The following is a 19,825-nucleotide window of genomic DNA, read 5'->3' on the forward strand; positions in this document are numbered from 1 at the left end:
ATAACTTGTCAACTTCGAAAAGTGGTTTCGTAAGGTTGTGGCAAATGTTATGTTACTGATTTTCTTCCTTGGGAAACAGAATCCTATTATGGGATTAAGTGAAGTGCAGGTGAATAACAACAAAAGCAGTTGAGATTTAATAAGTACTCGAATAAAACGCTATAGCTTGGAGAAGTTCTTGCAAATAGTACACCATGTACAAGGACCCTTATATTGAGGGCAAAGAAAATGGATGCTCAACACAGTACTCAGTTCAGTTGTCCAAGCCGCCTCTTTAACGATCTAAGTCGCCCGTATGCGAAATTGAAAATCAACCCACCACACTCAGACACCTCTCCTTCTGCAACCACACAGACTCCAGTGGACGAGGAGCCTTTCAAGTTCGAAAGCGACTGATCGCGATCCGTTTGTTCGCTTGATTGCGTTCCGATTATGAATTCCATCGCTCTTGAACGATCGCAGCACGGCGGCAACGGATTGTCGTTACGCGAATGTGTGCCGTATGATGAATGAAGGAGAGTTTAATTTCAGTTTCCATCGGGTTAAATTCACTACCACCACCATGCACGAAAGCGAAATCGTGGGCGGCGAGAGAAGGAATGTGCGAGGAGTTGGTGAATCTACCGCCCACCAGGGCCAGGTCTCTTAAACACCTCGTGTGCAATGTGTGATGCAGTAATGTGGTGATGGTGATCTGCCGTGTGATGATCGTGAAGAAATCTTACCCATTCGATGCAACGCTTTCGGGTGCAGCAAAACGGTAGAAGGCATAGCAAATCGAACATTTTCTGCGCCATCTTACACACACCTTCCCGAGAGTGGGAGCTTAATAGGGTTTTTAACAAAAGCGTGCGCGGCGGTTTGATGCTGGAGGTGAGTTATTTTATCAATGTGAAGAAACATTGATTGGGACATGGTTGTTTTGAATAAAAGCGTATGCTAATTAATAATGATGATGATGATGTGTTCGAATTCACACGTTACTTTTATGTTTGCAGATTATTGTTAAAGGGTATACTAGATATTCTACTTTAAACATTTTTATTTTAAAATGAACAGACTTGAGAACAGCTTAATTGATCTATCATTTATTAGCCATAGCCCACCACTATAAAACACTCCTGCATGTACCGGACTTTCGTTCACACAGCCGAGATTTGAACCCAGGTTAGAGGTTCGAAACAGTGCAGAGTATCTAAGCGTTACTGAAGCTACTGTTTGACCAGCCCGACTAAGCAGTCGTTAGAAGGTGTACAGCTTCAGACAATAGAAGTGATAAGCTGGTCAAAATAAATAACTCTCTTTTTCTAATATTTATTCCATTTAATGTTCGTCTCACCGAGCGATAAATGTATAAAATCTTTTCAGTGAACTAAACATTACAAACAAATTATTTTTTTAAGTAATGTGGTCCAAATAATTAATCTAAATATTCAGGCATAAGAAGAACTGAAAGTAACACTTCACACAGCTTAATCCTGCGACAAACAAAAAAAAAAAAGCTCCACCAGCTGTATTATGCAGCATCGTTATTTATATAAATCGTTAACTCATTCACTACCCTTAAAAGGCTCCCGAGAGCTAACCCGCTTTCAGTGCCAAAATGATGTCATACAACCATTTTTCTTTTAGTTGGCTTTTTTTTGTTGCTTCCTCCAAAACCAAATGACCCACAAAACTGAGCTGTAAGCGACATCCAAATTACGCTCACTTTAGTGACGCGGGACGGGAAACCGTGTCCAGGACGAACCAGTTTCCCCGAAAGCAAAACAAAAACATTCACTCCACAACCACCACCACCACCACTCACTCCGATCCCGGGTGCGTATTAATGTTCGATTCATTTCACTCAATATAGAGTTCTCGTCCAATTTAAGCAGGCCGCGTGCAGGAACACACGCTGCATCACGGCCAACATTGACCCGTGGTGAAGTTTTGTTGATTAAATTAGGTCAATTAATAAAGCTCGCAATAGACGCGCACGAGCAACGAGGGCTATTTTGGTGGTCAGTTCCGTCCGGGGGGAGGGGGGGGGGGGGTAGGCGCCCCACAAGGCCCAATCTTGTTCGGCAGCTTCTCGCTGCACGTTGTGTCTTTCTTCTTCGACAGTTTCGCGATCAATCGATTCGTTTGTGTTCGCCCTCTGCAGCAACTAGCAGTGGGTTGAACGGAGAGAGGTAAGAGAACTACATCTTTGGTAGGTGGCTTTCACTTTGGAGCCTTCTTCTCCTGCTCCGTCTTCTTGCCAACGTTTGTAGGCGCTGAACTTTGATACAGATCATACGCCATCGCCAACTGGCCTGGCCGGCTGGCTGGCTGGCTAGCTGGGTGCTTTCCCAAATAGCTCCAGCTGACTATAGCAATCCCCCCTCCGTATACTAGTCCGGTTCGGTCGAATTATGAACGTGACTGATTCGCATTTTTGATGAACCTCTTTCATTCCTTCGCGAGTGAGGCGTTTCTGGCTCCCTTCGAGCAAACCTATCGGCGCTCGCCTTTGCTCGTACCATCCTAAACACAGTTTTCTTCCTTTTTTCCCATATCATACCAGCGCCCGGACTCCGGTTCATGTCCGGCTTTGTCTTTGCGTTCCAGCACACCACACATGCCGCACGCAGTCTAGCCGGCAGATGGCGCCAATTAAGCGGTCTAGACCGCTCACCGGACTAACCTCCCATCGACAGGGATCCCGCCTAACGAAGGGAAACCAACGTCGAGCGGCTATCGAACGAATGCATCTTGCACACGCACTGCAGGCATCGAGGCGTTCGGCTTGTGGGACATGCGCGCGCCCCTGCAATCAGCTGCTGCACCGGCAAACATCGCTTGACCTACGGCTTCACTCGGTCGGATGTGGCTACACACTCGGTTCGTCCGTCTTGTGCCACAAACGGTGAAAGCGACGATTAACGGTGATGAACAACAACCGCGAGGTAAGAAATTGGAACCGGTTTTTTTTTGCGATATGCGATAGAATATGGTATAGGGGACACTTTATTCTATTATTAGATTAGATTTAATTATAGTTGTTACACTGATAATGAAATAATGGTTGGGAGGATTAGAGACAAGGAGTATAATTGTCCAGTAAAAAAATAAATTCATGTAGTGACGTAGGATATCTGGGTTTAATGTCAAATAGATAAGTAATTGTGACATTTCTGCTGAGCATCTAGACAGAACTCAGGAACCAAACACTGTAAACGCCTCTCAACTGGAGTGTTGATGAATATCGTAGAAGCATTAGCGATCTTTTCAAAGTAGCTATACAAACAACATGTGCAGCTTAGGTATATCCAAGTTTTAAAGAATTTCCATCTTTAAGGAACAACTTCTATCCAATGTTGGAAGCACCAGCAATTACTAAAATGGAGATAAAATATAAGGATTAGATGAACCATGTCACTTATTTCGACATTTGGTATCCAATTTATAGCAACAGTACGTACATTTTATAGCAAGATTACTGTAACATTTGCGATCTCTAATGCTCTAACCAAATGTACCATCTAATTTTTCTTAATATAATCCACTGAACATCATAACTAAGGGCTTGTTCTTTTTATTAGATAGAGTACATCCGAATGCTTACTCGCTTTCCGGAAGTATCAAACCATTAGCAATCTCATTTCATTGCAATTTCGCCAAAGAATAATATTTTTTAACGCAACAACAAACACACTTTCAACGCTGTAGTGCATTCAAACTCACTGCACACAGCTGTCAATTGCAAATTGCCAAGGTACTCCATTCCACAAAGAAAATGTTTCTTATCGTGATGATTTCACATAACAAATTGAGGCAATATTTTGACCGCACAGAAACATCTAGAGTTTGGATTGATTTGATTATTCGTACCTCACCAATTGCGGAAACCTTCCTGAAATGGGGGGAGATGGGGGGGGGGGGCGGACCCAGTCATCACTTTCATTGATTGGCTCCGTACATAATTTTCCGAACATAATTGCGAAATGAGCAATGTCCGTGTGTATGCAGTATATTTTAAATAATCAAACCATCCGATACCTCGATAAGGCCGAGCTAAAGAAAGTAAACAAGTGTCTTGAATGTTGTGGAGTAGGAAATGAGGCACCATTGATATTTGCGTGCACTGGCAAAGCCGTCTCGCTGTAAACCTCACATTGGCATTAGAAATAACTCCCCAAGGTGTGCAATACGCAGCTGCTATCAAGCCTCGGTAAAACTGTTTTTCTTTTCTTCTGCACATTGATTAGTGCAGCGAACGATCGAGGGAGAAAGGTTCGTGTAGAAAGCCGTGAAATTTCGTTTAACCGCCCAAAAGTTAAGCCTTTTTTTTTGGCTTGGCGGAAAAAGGAAAGGATAGCAAAAACCCACTCCAACCCACTCGCTCCCATCATCCATAATGATCATCATCATCATCATGCACCGCAGAGCTTACCGCCATCGTAAGATCGCGAGATTAAGATAGTTACAGCAAATGAGGCTCGCGCGTACGTCATTGCAAATCGAGTAGTACTCCCCCCAGGTAGTCGCTCAATGGATTCGTGACGAAAAACGTCCAACACATACAGTTACAGCAAAGAACGGTATGCGTAAAAGGGTGATGAGGATCGATTTAAGCTGATTGAGTGTTTGACTGCCGAAATTCGTCACGGACCACTCGTTGCGCGAGGTGTGAAAAGCAGTGTGTCCAGCTTTATTGGACACTCCGAACACTGCTCGATAGGAAATAGAGCGTAAAGCGAGCACATTTTGCGAACGAGAAGGAAGTGAACCGAGAGAGTGTGGTGAATTACGTGAATATAGTTTCCACTTTATGGTATTTACTTTGCACGAGGAAAAGGCCGCCGTAACACCACGCCGGGAATCGGACACTAAGCGCTGTGGCCGTGGAATCGTTCTTACACTGGGTTATAATTTACGATAAGAGCTTAAATCTTAAAATTAATGAATCATCAAAACAGAACGGCATCAACCCCATAAGGCCGCCATTTTCCACCAGGCGCGCTCTGGTACCTGTTGCTTTACGTTCCAATCAATTTTCCCAACACGAAATCGAAAGTCATTGCGGAATTTCGGTTGTGTTGGGCTGTTTCGTTCTTCCATTTTGACAATTCCATTTCGTTCCTGTCATGTACCGATGTTGGATGTGTTGCTCGAAACAGGGAAACACTTCTAGGCCTTCACCCAACACATCCGGCTTATGTCAGTGGTCGGCAAAGTCGGTGGCTTTTTGCTTATTTTACAGTGATTTTCTGCTACGAGTGATCTTTTTAATGTTATCCGATGCCTATTATTAAATTCACCCCACAACTACAAGGGGCAGTCAATCCAGCTGCATACGAGGAGGCGATCCGGGTGAAATCTGATCTAAATTTGTGCAACGTTAGTTTCAAAAACCCAATAATTCAGGATGTCTCTTTACTATAAGATGTTTGCCGACCACTGAAACTAACCAAAAAAAAAAAATCCGGCCCAATATTGTACACCGCACACCAAAAAATTCTGCGACTCACTTCCGTTCACGAGAGCACCATTTACCGGGCTAAATTCGTGTTCCCGTAAGGTAGGCCAGGCTTGAAAATCGAAAAATAATATTCTACCTATCGACCACTTCCTGAGCGCCCGACTGTTTTATACTTCTTTTCCTTTAATCTCGCACCGTAACAATTGCACACCGGCTGGTTGGGACGGGACGCCGAACAATGCTCCCGAAACGAACCCGGGGGGGAAAACAGAATCAGTTCCACACATAACTCCGGCACAATAAAACTGAGGCGGAAAAACCTTTCAACTCACCAGATTAGAGCGTTTTGAGTGAGTTGATTTCAGTTTTTGTGAGTTTGTTCCTTGTGCCTTAATGGTTGTTCTCGGTTTCCAACATACAAACACACTCATACATATAGTCGTTCGTGTGGCTTTATTGCGTCGGGTACAACGTACCCATTTCCCGGCCCGACCGAAACGAACCCCACCAAGGCGGAACGACCTTGAAGTTTTTCCTTCTGGCCACGGTACAACGCGACTAGTGCGGCACACGAATGGAAAAGTGTTTCCAGTTCTCTTTCGAACACAGCCACACACACATGCGTGACTGAGAACACGAACACAGCGGTATGATGGACCATGACGAAATAAATCGACCACTGACCGTGGTGTAGCATAAACCCCGGTCCCAGGCTAAATTGCCAAGCCCCAGGAAATAATGATCGAATAATTGCTCTGTCACTCCGCACATCGTTTCAAGGTGCGATTGGCAATGGGACCGGGTCTGGTGGCTAGTTGTTCTTGCTCTTGCTCAGTTCCCGGTTGCACAACCGAGCATGATAATGCAACACACACTCGCTCACACACGCACATAAACGCAAACACTCCCAACGCTTCGAAGAAACATGGTGGAGCTTATATGTTGCCGATGCTTTTGTCTTAATATCTACATTCCGTTGACCGACAATGGTACGCACCCGACACGCACCGACATGTGTATGCCTCGCCCCGATCTGTCGCCGGTGTGAGGGCGTGAGCTGGGTTCGCGATAATCGACAAAGAAGAAAATATGTGTTCCGTGAGAAAATGCAAAGAAGGTCCCCACCAGACACTGTTAGGCGGGCTCTGGCCCACTGCACTACAATTTGCACAGCCCTGTTTTTTTTGTGCCTTGATTGCTATTGACTTCTTGATACGCGAGAGACGAAGATGGCGGCCGAGTAAACGTGGAGTGATTGGGTTCATTACGCACATAGCAATTTGCATCCCATGAGTCATGAGCTGCATCGCTAATGCGGTGTTCTTCTTCTGGTGAAGTGCGTTAATCTATTGTATGCTTTGCAGTTGAGCTACAAGATCTTAATGGTTTGATTGGCCTAACGGATATCTTGGCGGAATGATAAAGCAATTGTCTCGTGGTGCTACAACCCAGGTTTGACAGAAAAATGTGATAATGGAGATTATTGACTCATATCTGCTTCATTGCCTCTTAAAACAACAAGCAACGGAAGAAGGAGAAAGAGTCCCCAACTTTACATCAGCGCTGGACACTTTTCATGTATCATATCTGATGACCTACAATGTATGAGTAAGGGTCTTTTAGTACAAAGTTTAAGACCTTTAGCTAGTAGCTACTCTTCCGGACTAAGCGTATGCCAGCCCATTTGTAACGATTTCACTATCTAAAACTCATCAGGTTGTCCTACATTAGACATGCAACGAACTGTGAAGATAATCTGAAGTCTTGCTCACAGAGAGAACTACTTTCTGCCATTCTTAATGAGCAAGCATCACGTTATTACGCCATTTTGAAATAAAAACAACACGCCCAGGGATGAACAGTTCCCCCAACTTGACCTACTATAGCAGCAGCAACAGCTATCCCAGGGTGTAATCGTGAAATTAACAAACATACTCCTGCTTCTTCATCCACGACGCTCCCTCCTATCACACTCCAGCGTTCATTCGAATGCTGCATAAAGAGCAAACTACTCATTCAGAATGTCAGCTCAGGACTTTCTTGCAATAATGCATAATGGGATGCAGATTTTTGTATGGTGTGTCGTGTCGAGTCTCTGGTGGTGCATGTCGCAGCGTGAAGTTGTTGCACACCGCTACAGATAAGTGCACCAAATTCAAGGCAAGTGAGAAACATTTTAATGACCACCCCTACTTGACCCACCGGCACGAGAGAAGCAATCGTGTAATTACGCTTCAACTTCAGGAATCAGTTTGGTGAGCTTTGGTAGATGCAACTTCTCCTACTATGTTTATCTGGTTTAGAGTTTCTATACTTTATATCGGCCCAGAATGATGATGACAGTTTGAAGAACAATTTAACTTATCTTTATTTACGCTATACCACTTCACCTTCATCAGCTGCTCACACCAAGTGTACTACCAGCAGTGCAGCAGTAGCAGATCACATCCTCGCCATCTTTTGACGAAAAGCGAAGAAAAATTATGCACCGAAGACAAGCCGGAAAGTGGACCGGTTGAAGCGGAAAGCTGCTGAAAGCAGAACCCAACACCTCATCGCCACCACGATGGCCAACTGGCCAACCGCGCTGACCGGTCGGGTTTGACCTCGAGCCAATTCGAGTACCCCGGACTGGGGTGTCGAAAGCCGGCATTCCAAATGCAGACACAAACCCAAGCTGATCGCCAATTCGCCGAGCGTTGGGCTTTCGTAAGCATGATGCCGGCTGTTGTTCGCCTTCACGGTTGCACATCTTCTCCGTCACCGGCACTGCATCATTGTGGCCGGCCGCGCGAATGGCCCTGAAGGTGGCAGAGAGTTTGGTTCACCGAAAGCTTACGACTCTCGGCAAACGTCTGCCAATTTGATGGTGAAACAGTGTCACCGGGTGGATGGTTCTCACACTTGTTTTCGGTGACCTTCACGGAGCCCTACCCACCGGCCGACACAATGCAGTATAGAATGCAGGATGCAATTTGCATAAGCGTGTAGTTTCTTGGAAGGTTTCACCCTCTATAAAAATTTCTGAGGTTTCACGGTTTGGAATTTTCAATTTCGAATTGTATTGAGATATCTAAACTTTCATTTGAGATCTATGATAAATGAATAATTTCCATATGAGCAACAAATATCGAGATGCTTGACCTTGCCCTAAATCCGATTAACCCATGAAGATCAAAAAATAATCTTAGGCAGCGTCCCGGCCCTTCCTCCTAGTATTCTACCACTAACGATTGATTCCAACATCCAACATTCAAGTAGTCGATTCCACTTGTACATATTGACCAACTCCGACCTTCAGGCTGTCGGCTGATGTTGACCAGATACTGTGCCCTCCACCGACAAATTGATGCTGATCAACTTCAATCACTACTTCTTCGCCGCATTTTTCTCCTTCTCCAAGCTTCCGGGGACCAATGATTATTATTATCATGTCCAATGCTACCTACATGCCTCGCTTGGACACCCAGTCCCCACAGCTCCCTTCAATTTTGGAATCAAGAATATCTCCCTCACCACCGTCACACAACAATCAATCATCGTTTCAGAACATTGTGCCACACCTCTCCACTCAACCACCAGGGTCACTCCCCCGGGACCGACAACCAGTCAGTTGATTGCATCAAGATACATTCCGGGGGACCGACCGTTCAGTGTGTTGGGTGCTGCATTCGCACACGGGGGATGTTGTGCATCGTTCGTGACATGGACCTACCCCAGGAGGAAATTATCGGTACACAATGCCGACGATACAAACAAGCGTGATTAACCACATACGCACACACACACACACACACACACACGTACCAGACGTTCGATTGTCATCCGGGGTTCGGTCGAATAGCTGCATGTTACAACGGGCCGGCATCAAGCATGATGGGCTTGCTATGAATCGTAAAGAATGTTGCGATTGCTCATCGAACCTCCAAACATCGAAAAAGCCACACCCTTAGCGAAGGCATTCAAAAGCCCGGCTAAACAAGGGAACAATAAACATTTTACATTGCATTCATGGTTCTGGGAATATCTGAGGCTGCAGATACAGGTAATAAGTGACATTAAATGCAATTAATTTATTTTAAATTTTCTAACAATAACCCACTAAATAAAATTAAGCAAGCAGTTGCATAAGTTCTTTTAAACGTATTAATCAATACACACCTCAACTTTTTTTCCTTTCTGTTTCCTTTTTCGATTGATGTAACTAATGAAAAGTTTTAATCATTTTCCCTACCCTGATATGATATGAGGTAACATGAAGTGGAAAACTGTTTTTTTTTTTATCTCTTTTCTTACTTCTGTTGTTCGATAACCATCAAAGCAAATCGAACAGTTAATTATAAATAAAAAAAGGGGAACCAGCGTGAAGGTCTAAATGGGTGCAGCCGTTACGGAGCGTTACGTGCGTTACAGTATTTCAAACCATTCAAATGCAACCGTTCGTACCTTAATTAGTAAGGCATATTAAGAGGGATTTTATTTTCATTGCTTTTATTAAAATATTTCACATTCACATATTTCCTTACGAAACGAAACCCCTTTAAGTAATTAAAGCGTTAAAAAATAGATCACATTCTTACCTTGCCGGTTTGATGTTGTTGCTTCCTTTTCGGGTGAGAATTATTTCGGCCTCCACCAGATTTGGGCCACGAACATATACACGCACACACACACACTCGCAACTCTTCACAGTTCTTAACCGTTGAGAATATTCCACCGGTAGTAGATTACAGAAAATTATACCAAAACAATAAAAAAAACTTCTTCTTCTCGTTGCTTCTTTCGCTCTCACTTCAACAATCTAACACGTAAAGAACGGGTCGAAAAATAAAAAATTACACACAATGAACAAAAAATAAAAAAATAAACACACACTCTCCACACACGTTCTTCAGCACTATTATTCTGGGTGGTTTTTCATTGGGCGTTTTTCCACCACACGGGTAACTACACCTCCATTACCGGAGGCCAACATTTATCAATTACACTTAGTATTTTTCACCACCAAACTCACAATCACAACACACTTTTCCTTCACCGTGCCTCAGGCGAATGCACATCCCTGCCTGCCGGGTACGCCGGAAAAAGCGCAACGTAACCGCAACACTCTTATGCACACAAACCAATGCACAAATACAGGTGCACAGACCACCACACACACACTTAAAACTCCCGTTGGCCTCGATAGGAGCAGCACAGACAGGCACCGGCGTCGTTTTCCATTCGGCTTTCCGATATTTCACACTTCACCGCTATTGATCCGATCGCTTGCTGCTGCCTGCATCTGCCAGGTGGCGTATGAGGTACACTGCCACAGCCACCACTCACGCTACTCACTCTGCTGCTAGTTTTTAACTGTCTTCTTCTATAATAAAGAAACAACACAGCCCACCAAACGAAAAAACCCGTCCCGAAAACGCAGGGGGTTGGTTGGGCGCAGAGAAATGAAAAGATGTAGCCGTTAAGTATGGAAGGAAAAACCGCAAACCGCGACTCGGGGCGCCTTAAAGCTGCTTCTCAACATTCTATAGCATGAACGTTCGTGGAGACGATCGAATGATCGAGCGGAGCTAAGGAGAATCGATTCGTTTACCATTCCCGCCAATCAACACCGAACGGACCCTTTGCGACAGTGGAATGAAGACGTCACCGGCGAACCGGAACTGACGGACTTCTCACACAGAGCCAGCCAGCCAGCCACCGGCACTGGAAACGGGCTCTAGAAGGAACGAACTCACTCTACCGAGAAGGATGAAAACTGGAGGAGCAGCAAGAAGAAAACTGGCAACCTCCACACTTTCCACGCCACACGTGCAGAGGTTGGCGAGCCGGATCTGGGTTAAGCCCTCCTCGGAATCGGCAAACTGATTCACTTTTCAAAATAACAGTGATTTTGACGAATTAAATGTTACCATCCGACGCACCGTAGGTGGGATTGTGGGAGCTTTTCATTAGCGCGGGCGCACACCTACGTAAAGGGGATGGATGTTTGTTTTCCTTCTCGGTGTGTTATTATTTGTTTTCGACATCAGCCAAGAAATGTTTGACCGCACACTCACTCGCCCGCTCGTCGCGGGTTCCCTCTGGTGGTGGAAAGGTTTCTGCATGGACAAATAGCACTACAAGTAGCAGCAGTAGCAGCAGCAGCAGCAGCAACACCCTCATAAACACACACACACTCCTAGCGAAGCTTTTCCCTTTATTATTATTTTGATTTCGATCGGCAACGCCTCGGCCTCGGAGGATCGCAAAAATTGATGCGAATTGAAATTTAATTACCAAAAACATATAACGTACGCTAGCTGCGTGGCGTAGCGGTGCTTATGCCTGGATAATTTGGCTGATGAAGGTTTCATAGCCTTCGGTTGAAGAGGTTAATATCTTTTGTTTGCCAATCAGTATGCAAATTTGGAAGGGTGCGTTGTTTTACGCCAAGAGCGTTAACGATGGAGAAATCTCCTACTAAGCAGTTGTCCTCGTCGGGTGAGATTACTTCTTTATCAACTCGAAGTGTAATCTGCAAGAAAAGAACAAAACAGAAAAGGTATTATTAATATTGACATCTGGGTTCAGAACTATTCACATAATTTTCAGTTCAGAAAGAGCTATAAAATACATTTAGAATAGACCTAAGACTTTATCTGACCTTCTTCAAGCGGTAAATCTTAGAACAGACAACAGAACAGCAGCTTGATTTTTCCCATATCTTCAATGCATATGACCAACGTCAGTCGTCAGATGAAGTTGGATGAAAAGCTTTCGAGGCTTCTGAAGCCCTTTTCTCTATCTACTATAAGGAAGGTCTTAAGCCAGGGAGGTAAGCTCAGCTATCTCCTCTTGAATCAAGGGCACTCCAAAACTCGAAAGTCCTCAGGATTCTTCGAAGTCATCCAAAACTTCATCGCTCTCTAGTCAGTAGTGAAGGAAGCAGTTAGGACTATACAAAACATTTATTGTTTTGGAAATCATGTAAGTCTTTGAAACAGAGACTCTATTCAAACCTGTCGAAAATACTCAGAATTCTATAGTAATATGTTTCCAATTGAGATGATTTTAATAATACAACGCGATCTTAACTTGCCAGGCTCTGATCGTTCTTGTCATAAGAACGACAATGTACGAAGCAGCCCGTAAAGTCTGATGGATTAAGGAGACATGGTAGGCTCAATAAGCGATAGGTATTTGTAGTGTATTATAGGGCATGACGAACACACGCTTTTAATATATCCATTACATTACAGCGACTAATGCACTCATTAATTAATCACCTTCCCAAAGCTTTTTCCCCTGTTAATGTCTGCCGTCAACAGTTAATTTAATTTTTTAATTATTAACATCCAACTCATCCATCATTTCGTTTCATATTCATCCCAAAACAAAAACCGAGCATCAAGTTATGCAACCACGTTTTCCCTACGCGCTACCGGATTTTAACACTCAAATCGGCGCGTTTCCTCACAAGTATCATCCCGTGACCGATGCTCATTAGAAAGCCCCCGGACGACGACCAGATAATAACTATCCTCCGAATGTAGCCGCCTGGACTAAGCAGTGCTGTGCCCATCTAAAACCGATTTCATTCGGTTCGCATACTTAATAATGCTCCAGCAGCTCAACAACGTAAACTTTTCGTTCCGTCACAAGGCTAGGTAGGTGGTAGCTAGGAAGCAACACAGCCGAACATAATAAAAAATATGTTTAAAATTTTATTATGTTTTTTTCCTGCGTGTGCTTCCCCGTAACCCATGCTTCACTCTTCCATTCCATTGTCCATTTTGTCTGTAAATCTAAAACGAACCACCACCGCTAACTAAAACCCAACGATCAAACGATGAAAACGAGCGAACGTCAGGAGAAATTTTCCAGCTGACTTTTTTGTTGTTGTGTGTTTTGCGGTTCGCGAGTCCACACGCGTCGTCCCATCCCACCACCAGCTGGTAATAACTGCTCGTTTTAACTCATTGACCTACCGCCATACCCGTACCCTTACCGCCATTCCCTTCATCCCTTAATCGCGGTCGCAAACCGCGTCGATCGGCGCTGAAACCGCGCGCAAATAAACAGAAACACACAGCATATACCGGCGGTCACTTCGAACCGGGGGGAAAAAAAGCAACATCATAAACACAATTATCCCTCCAAGCTACGCTCCTCCATCTCGCTCTTGTGCAGGAGGGGAAGCAGTGCTCAAGTGCCACTGTGTTGGGGCTCTTTTGCTGTGCGTCAACGCAGCACGACTCGCGAACTGATCAACCCGATTTTCAACAACATTAGTCTGGCATGTCGGGCAGGCGACCATGAAAATGTTGTGTTCGGCGATTCATATTTCACCGTCCTCGGAAATGTCTTTGCTGGCTGGTTCGTTGGTTGCCAAGGTTTTTTTTCTTACTTGTGGCCCAAAAAACCCCCCCAGGAAAGCCGGTTTTTCCTCGTCAACAATATTGTTGAGTTTTGGCGGAAAGAAACAAGCTCAGGAGAAAATACTCCAAAACCGATACACTTTTCGCTATGAACCCAACAAAACCCTACCTAAACGCTGTTGCTTTACGGTGTGCCTATGTCTATAAAATCCTATAGACACGGGTTTACTGCTACCGTTCAGCGCAAAAGATGAGCTACAATTCACAACAATCGGCAGCATAAATCACGGGGATTGTCCCTAAATATCATGTTCGCAAGCGATTTGTTATCCACTTTTGATATAACGTTACAACCAGATAGCCTGCAATCTAAAACACTGTTGTCCGCGACACGAAGTCTCGCGTCTCTTGGTGGTGTTTCGTGTGACGGTGACCAAGAACAAGCCCGTGGGTTTGATCGATAGGCGACAGAGTGTGGAGGCATCTGTGACGCACCCCCTGTTGTCGTGTTTTATTTATATAGTGCGCATTCTCGCGATTAGCAGCTTATATTTGGTGAAAATTAGAAACCCTCGCTTGCTCGGCACGACGCGACGAGACAGTAGGAAACGGATCGATTCTTCATCTGTGTAAACAAAGCTGCTATAGGAAGGAGAGAAACACGAGTGAAGTTATTTCTTATTTCAAACTGAGTCTTTTTTGTGTTTTCTTCATGAGAAATAGCTAGACTCTATTAGTAGCATCCATTACAATTTTGAGCATTGCACTAGAATATCAAGGGCCTGTGACAATTCTGACATGTCAATTTGACAGTTGATTACCATTTTCTTCACTATTCTAACATAATCAAAAGTTACCAATGCCTTACCGATTTCTTTTTAAGCTCCCATGAAACCTCATTACCAACTCCGTGTAGACCACAAAACTTCACCGATGACAAAAGTATCGCTCAAACCCAACATTTGATTGAGTGCCTCCAACACGACTTTCATGAGATCACCTCATGCAATCCTCTTATTTTACGATCAAATGCACCGTGACGATACTGATTATTTGTCTTTCCTTTATTCTCTTCCCGATCACGATCAAAACCCTGGTGAATGGTTCAAAATGGCTGCAAAACGGCAAGCCATCGGGTTGCCATTCCCTGTCTCTGCTCGGGCTCGAGTGCTCCGTGTGAGCTTTACGTATTACGACAGGGAAAAAGATCGTGTGCTGATGCTGGTCATGGAATCACACCACGACCACACGACGGGTATGCAACTAATCAGCCTTTCTTTGGCTAGTAGAAGAGCAGTCGGAAGAGAACCAATTCTTGGCTCATTACTTCCACTGGTGCACAAAACGCTCCAACTGAATCCAAAAGCGCTTGCTTGGGATGTGATTAAGATCTCCATTCTTTGGGTCCGCTCGCACGCCAGAACGCTCCAACAAAATGGCGATCGCAAAGAGAGCAGGGCAGCTTCATCTCATTTACCTTCCAGTCGAACGCAAAGAACTACAAACGCCTCACACTACACGAAAATTGTACTTCAAGTGCGATTGCTGTGAAGGAAAAGCACAGAAAACAACATAACCGACATCTCTTTATAGTGACTTCTTACTCCTTCCAAGCGCTTCTTGTTCATCCACCCAACAGAGCCATTCTTTTTGGTGGTTTCGCTCGAACAGCGATTCACAACAATCCCGGTGTATCTTCACGGTTTGCGGACCGTACAAGTGCTCCCCTTTTTTGTAATATTCTCCAATCTTCGAGGTCTCTTTGGAGCGGTACAGCGCGAGTGGTATCTTTATTCCAAGGTTCAACTATTCAGGTGGTGTTGGGAAACGATACACTTTGTGGACGACCGCAAATGTGGTATTGCGTCGATGAGTCAAACGAGTCGTCGAGTTTAACTATAAAGCTTGTTAGTCATGGGTTGAGCGAGACAGCAAGACATTGAAAACAAATGCTCTCGTTTAAGGGCTCCATGTTTATCTAAACGAGTTGGCAAAGACTTGCTGTGTTTATCGATTTTTTGCTGACAAGGGCTTAGAAACGAACCTCAACAATAAACACACATTATTAATTCCGTATGTGACGTGGATAACAATATACGTGTTGAAGCTTTCAAACTAGAGTTTAACCCGCTTAGATACAAATAAACTATCTGTATCAATGAAGCAGATACAATGTAAACATCTGTAAAACGAGGCCAAACAAAACCCGATGGGAACTATTGACAGCTCTTCCAGAAGCTTAATGAAGAAAAATCCGTTCAATTACTCCTACGACTTTATTATATATAAACACTCATCCAGTACCGCTAGTTACCGTCCTACTACTACCATCGCCATTATCTCCGTGACATTTACGATGACAGCACATTAACACGCAGAAGTGGTCCTACCTGTCATCTCTCGCTCTCTGTTTCTGTTTTGCCGACCACGCTCTATCGATTGATCGTCTAGCGTCGCCAGCGAGTTCCCGTTCCCAATCGTACAGATCCAAGCCAAACCGAACGGTCGAATTAAATGTACTTCATTCTCCAAACGGAGAAACTTCTGCCCCGGAAAAGTGGGTCACCAACAAGAACGTGGGTGTCTTGGTTGTACGTCTCCAAACTGTGTGCGTGTGTTCACCGGCTTCACTTGCAAGAAGAGGTTCCCCCGGTGCAGAACGACTCACTAACTGTAGTTCTCCCTTCAAAAACGTAATCTCTGCTTCCCTCTGGACTATTCCCAAAACGCATACAGGGTCAACAGTAATGGCAGTAAAACGGCACCGAAACGTCCAAGAAAGAGCTCCAAGAACCTCCTCGTCGCTCTAAGCCTCGGAGCGTAGAGTTCCCGGCAAAGCTTTCCCCCCCCCCCCCCCCCCGAAGCTTCACGTTCCAAATGGAACCAACAGAAACCGGAGGCGACTTCTTGGCACAACCGGTTTTTGGCGTGGTGCTGCTCTGGGGAGCAAGTTTTCACTGCGAGACCTAAGAAAGTCTCCCGCATATTATTTTCTTTTCCATCCCTTTTAGTGGTTTGGTTTTTTTCTTCGACCGGGAGACCACCACCGATCAAACCCGGTGCGCGCCAGGTTATTGAACTGGATTTATAAGCGTATTAAAAGCACTAAAGTTGATATGCTGCAGAGCATCTGCCTCTTGGCCTCTCGTTTTGCAAAACACCCGCCACCATGATGGCCGTGGGCTTAGTGTCACAGAGTCGAAAACAAGTTCCTCCTGGCCAGCAAGCAAGACCGGAGACAGTTTCAAGCTTTTAACCCTAGAAACCGTACACGTCTGGTGGCATTTTCTATAATGCCAGTCCGCTTCACCTCAACGGATTAGCCCAGACTATAAAGCAAAAAAAAAATGGTTCATTAGAATTAGAAGGCTACAGTATATATTCTGCACCAAAAGCAGAAGTTCCTCGTTGGGCTTGAGTTACGATACATAGCTCACCGGGCACTGCGGCGTTGCCTAGGCGAAGGGCAAAGTGTAAACAAACCTGAACCCAACCCGGACAGGAAGCAGGCAACAAAACAGTGTACAGAGAAAAAGGGGCCCGATAGATGGGTTTTGGAAGTGAAGCGAAACCCGGCTTCCTACCTACCTGCCGATGGAATTATGCTGCGAAACATGAATGAGAACGACAGGCCCGGCTGGTTGCCTAGCAGTATCGATAAATGCCTGCACAGCACCGGCTGAACTTTCGGACCTGACGTTTGTAAAAGCAAATGGGGTAGAAGCAATGGAACTGTGCGCAGCGCGGCAGAGTTCCGTTTGCTGCCTGATTTATGAGATTAATAATGCTGAACCCCTTTCCGACAGGTGCTAGGTGGGTTTAAGCCATTAGGCAGCTAGTTTCCTGCGGGAGTACTGTCACCCGGGGGACCATAAATGAGAAATCGAGGATTATGTGTTTTAGTGCGAGAATTTGATGAAACGGTATTCTGTCACTCACCAACACATATTCGGAGTCGCATCAACACTTCAACTTAAACTTCATATAAATAAGGCTATCCTATACGAACTCTTAAATGGCCACGTATTCCTACACGTTATCAACAATATAATAGAATGTATCAATTGTTTACACAGCAATAATCCACGCACAAACAACAGAACTCGTCAATTTTCCAATGTCCACAGCATTCCTTAAGTCAAACATTTTTCTTACCCAACAACCACACGATACCCCCTGTTGTTGATTCAGCCAATTTAACGTTCAATGACTCTTTGCCGGGTGCAATTGACGAGTTGCAAATGTCTGATGTCTTCCTCTCCCTTGTGAGGCAGCAAAATATCGATAAGTGTGATCGGGAATGTAAATTTCCTGCAACCGGCAACAAAGTCTTCCAATGAAAAGGCTTCACTCCGTCTACTGACGGATCGCGTTCGCGATGCCAATTATCATGACAATCACTTCCGCCAGACTCTTCTCCGTAGTGAAGAGAGCTATGCGCCTTAGTGTGTTCAATGTGCAAGTGGTCTCTTCATTCGGTTGTGAAGCAGCAGCTCCCAACATGTGCGGTGCTACACTCCAAATGTAGCATCCTCATCCAGGAGATTCCAAGGGCCACAAAGAGAGGTTAGGTTAAATAAACCGTATGGATAATATAATAGACTGTGTTTATGGCTCATCTTCGAGAAATGTCGAAAAATTGCGTTGAAATTACCTGCTCTCTTATTGATAAAGAATAAACCCCGAACTGTGCTTAAATGGTTTCCAGGTTGTTACCTACAATGTTGATGTGATGTGCCGTTTGGCTGCCATTTATTTCACACATGGTCAGCAATTTTCATTCCATATTTCTGTACCTTCCCGTTATCGCATCGAAAAGCCGGACGAATAAAAAGACGAAATGCTAATTGAAGATACGTGTACGGCAGCTGCCAGTCGGTCGATATGATATCGGACGGGAGTCTGCAATTGGCGTACATTTTGACATAGATAAGAGATGCAGCGCCTCTAACGTCTACTGATCGGTATCTTGTTGCTGGCAGTAAAAAGTTGAACATCTAAAACGGCTCGTTCCACTCGAGATAAGTGGTCAAACGTGTTTTGCTGTCCAAGAGGCCTGTTTTGCCTTTAAATTATTCCAACACAGTCTATAACGCCTCCTAACGATGCTTCATTATCCTGTCCAAATAAAATGAAAACACCTGAAGTTATGCTAAGCATAGGTCTATCGCACCACAGTAAGGATTAATATTTACTAATCGAAAACGGTGATGCAGTTAAGAACAACTTCACTTTTCCACTTTCAGAATAGAAACAAAAGCACACCCATCGGGAAAACACAATAACCTATAGACAAGCGCCTGCTTAAGGGAAAATGGATGAGCTGTAAGAGCAAACACAGCGCACTTCATCACAGCTCGCATAATGCACGGCGCGATGAGTGCTAAAAAGCTGTTACTCATCCTAGAAAACTGAGCCTTAGCTTCTACACTTTAGCGTGGAAAATATGGTCTCGCAGCAGGCATGCAATCTTGCCACATAATGAACACACACCAGCAATCCTCTTAGCCACAGCCATCACACTATCGCCTTCGCGCATAAAATCGCAACACAAAACGAGAGAAAAAAAAGAGGCACGGCACACACCCGAAGATAGCACATGTTGCACATTAACCGTTCGATAATGTTCGACCGAGCCTACGGATTGAGAGGCCTGGAAAATCCATCCAGCGAATCCGAACGGCATGCATTCAACCGGATGGTCTCTCGCTCTTCTCCGGATCCCGGCTCTTCCGTTGGCGTTCTTCCAGCCACGCTATCACAAACGCACCGAGGTGGAAACATCGCACTGACGCGTGTGTGTGTGTGTCTGTGTGTGAGCACCCTCTCACGATAGATACACCCGGGAGCCGACGGGAGTGAAATCATAAACGGTTCCATTTGCCTGCACCATACATGCAGCAGCATGCAGCAGCAGTTGTTCAACAGCTACCCCAGGATTGCCTTTTTCAGACTACGTGCAAGCAGCGTACGTGATAACACCCGACGCCTGCCCGCTGAAACAATGCAATTCATT

General features: G+C 44.7%; 1 protein-coding gene across 2 annotated transcripts in view; it reads right to left on the bottom strand.

Annotated features, from left to right (window-relative positions):
• Positions 1–19,825, bottom strand: part of LOC118505846 (serine-rich adhesin for platelets) — a 59,056-nt gene that overhangs the window by 24,182 nt on the left and 15,049 nt on the right. For both annotated transcript variants that reach the window (XM_036042218.1, XM_036042217.1), the window contains exon 2: positions 10,030–10,814. The gene's annotated coding sequence lies outside the window, so the exon portion shown is untranslated. The remainder of the gene's footprint in view (positions 1–10,029; positions 10,815–19,825) is intronic.

Source organism: Anopheles stephensi, chromosome 2, assembly GCF_013141755.1.
Source record: "Anopheles stephensi strain Indian chromosome 2, UCI_ANSTEP_V1.0, whole genome shotgun sequence".
NCBI lineage: Eukaryota > Metazoa > Arthropoda > Insecta > Diptera > Culicidae > Anopheles > Anopheles stephensi.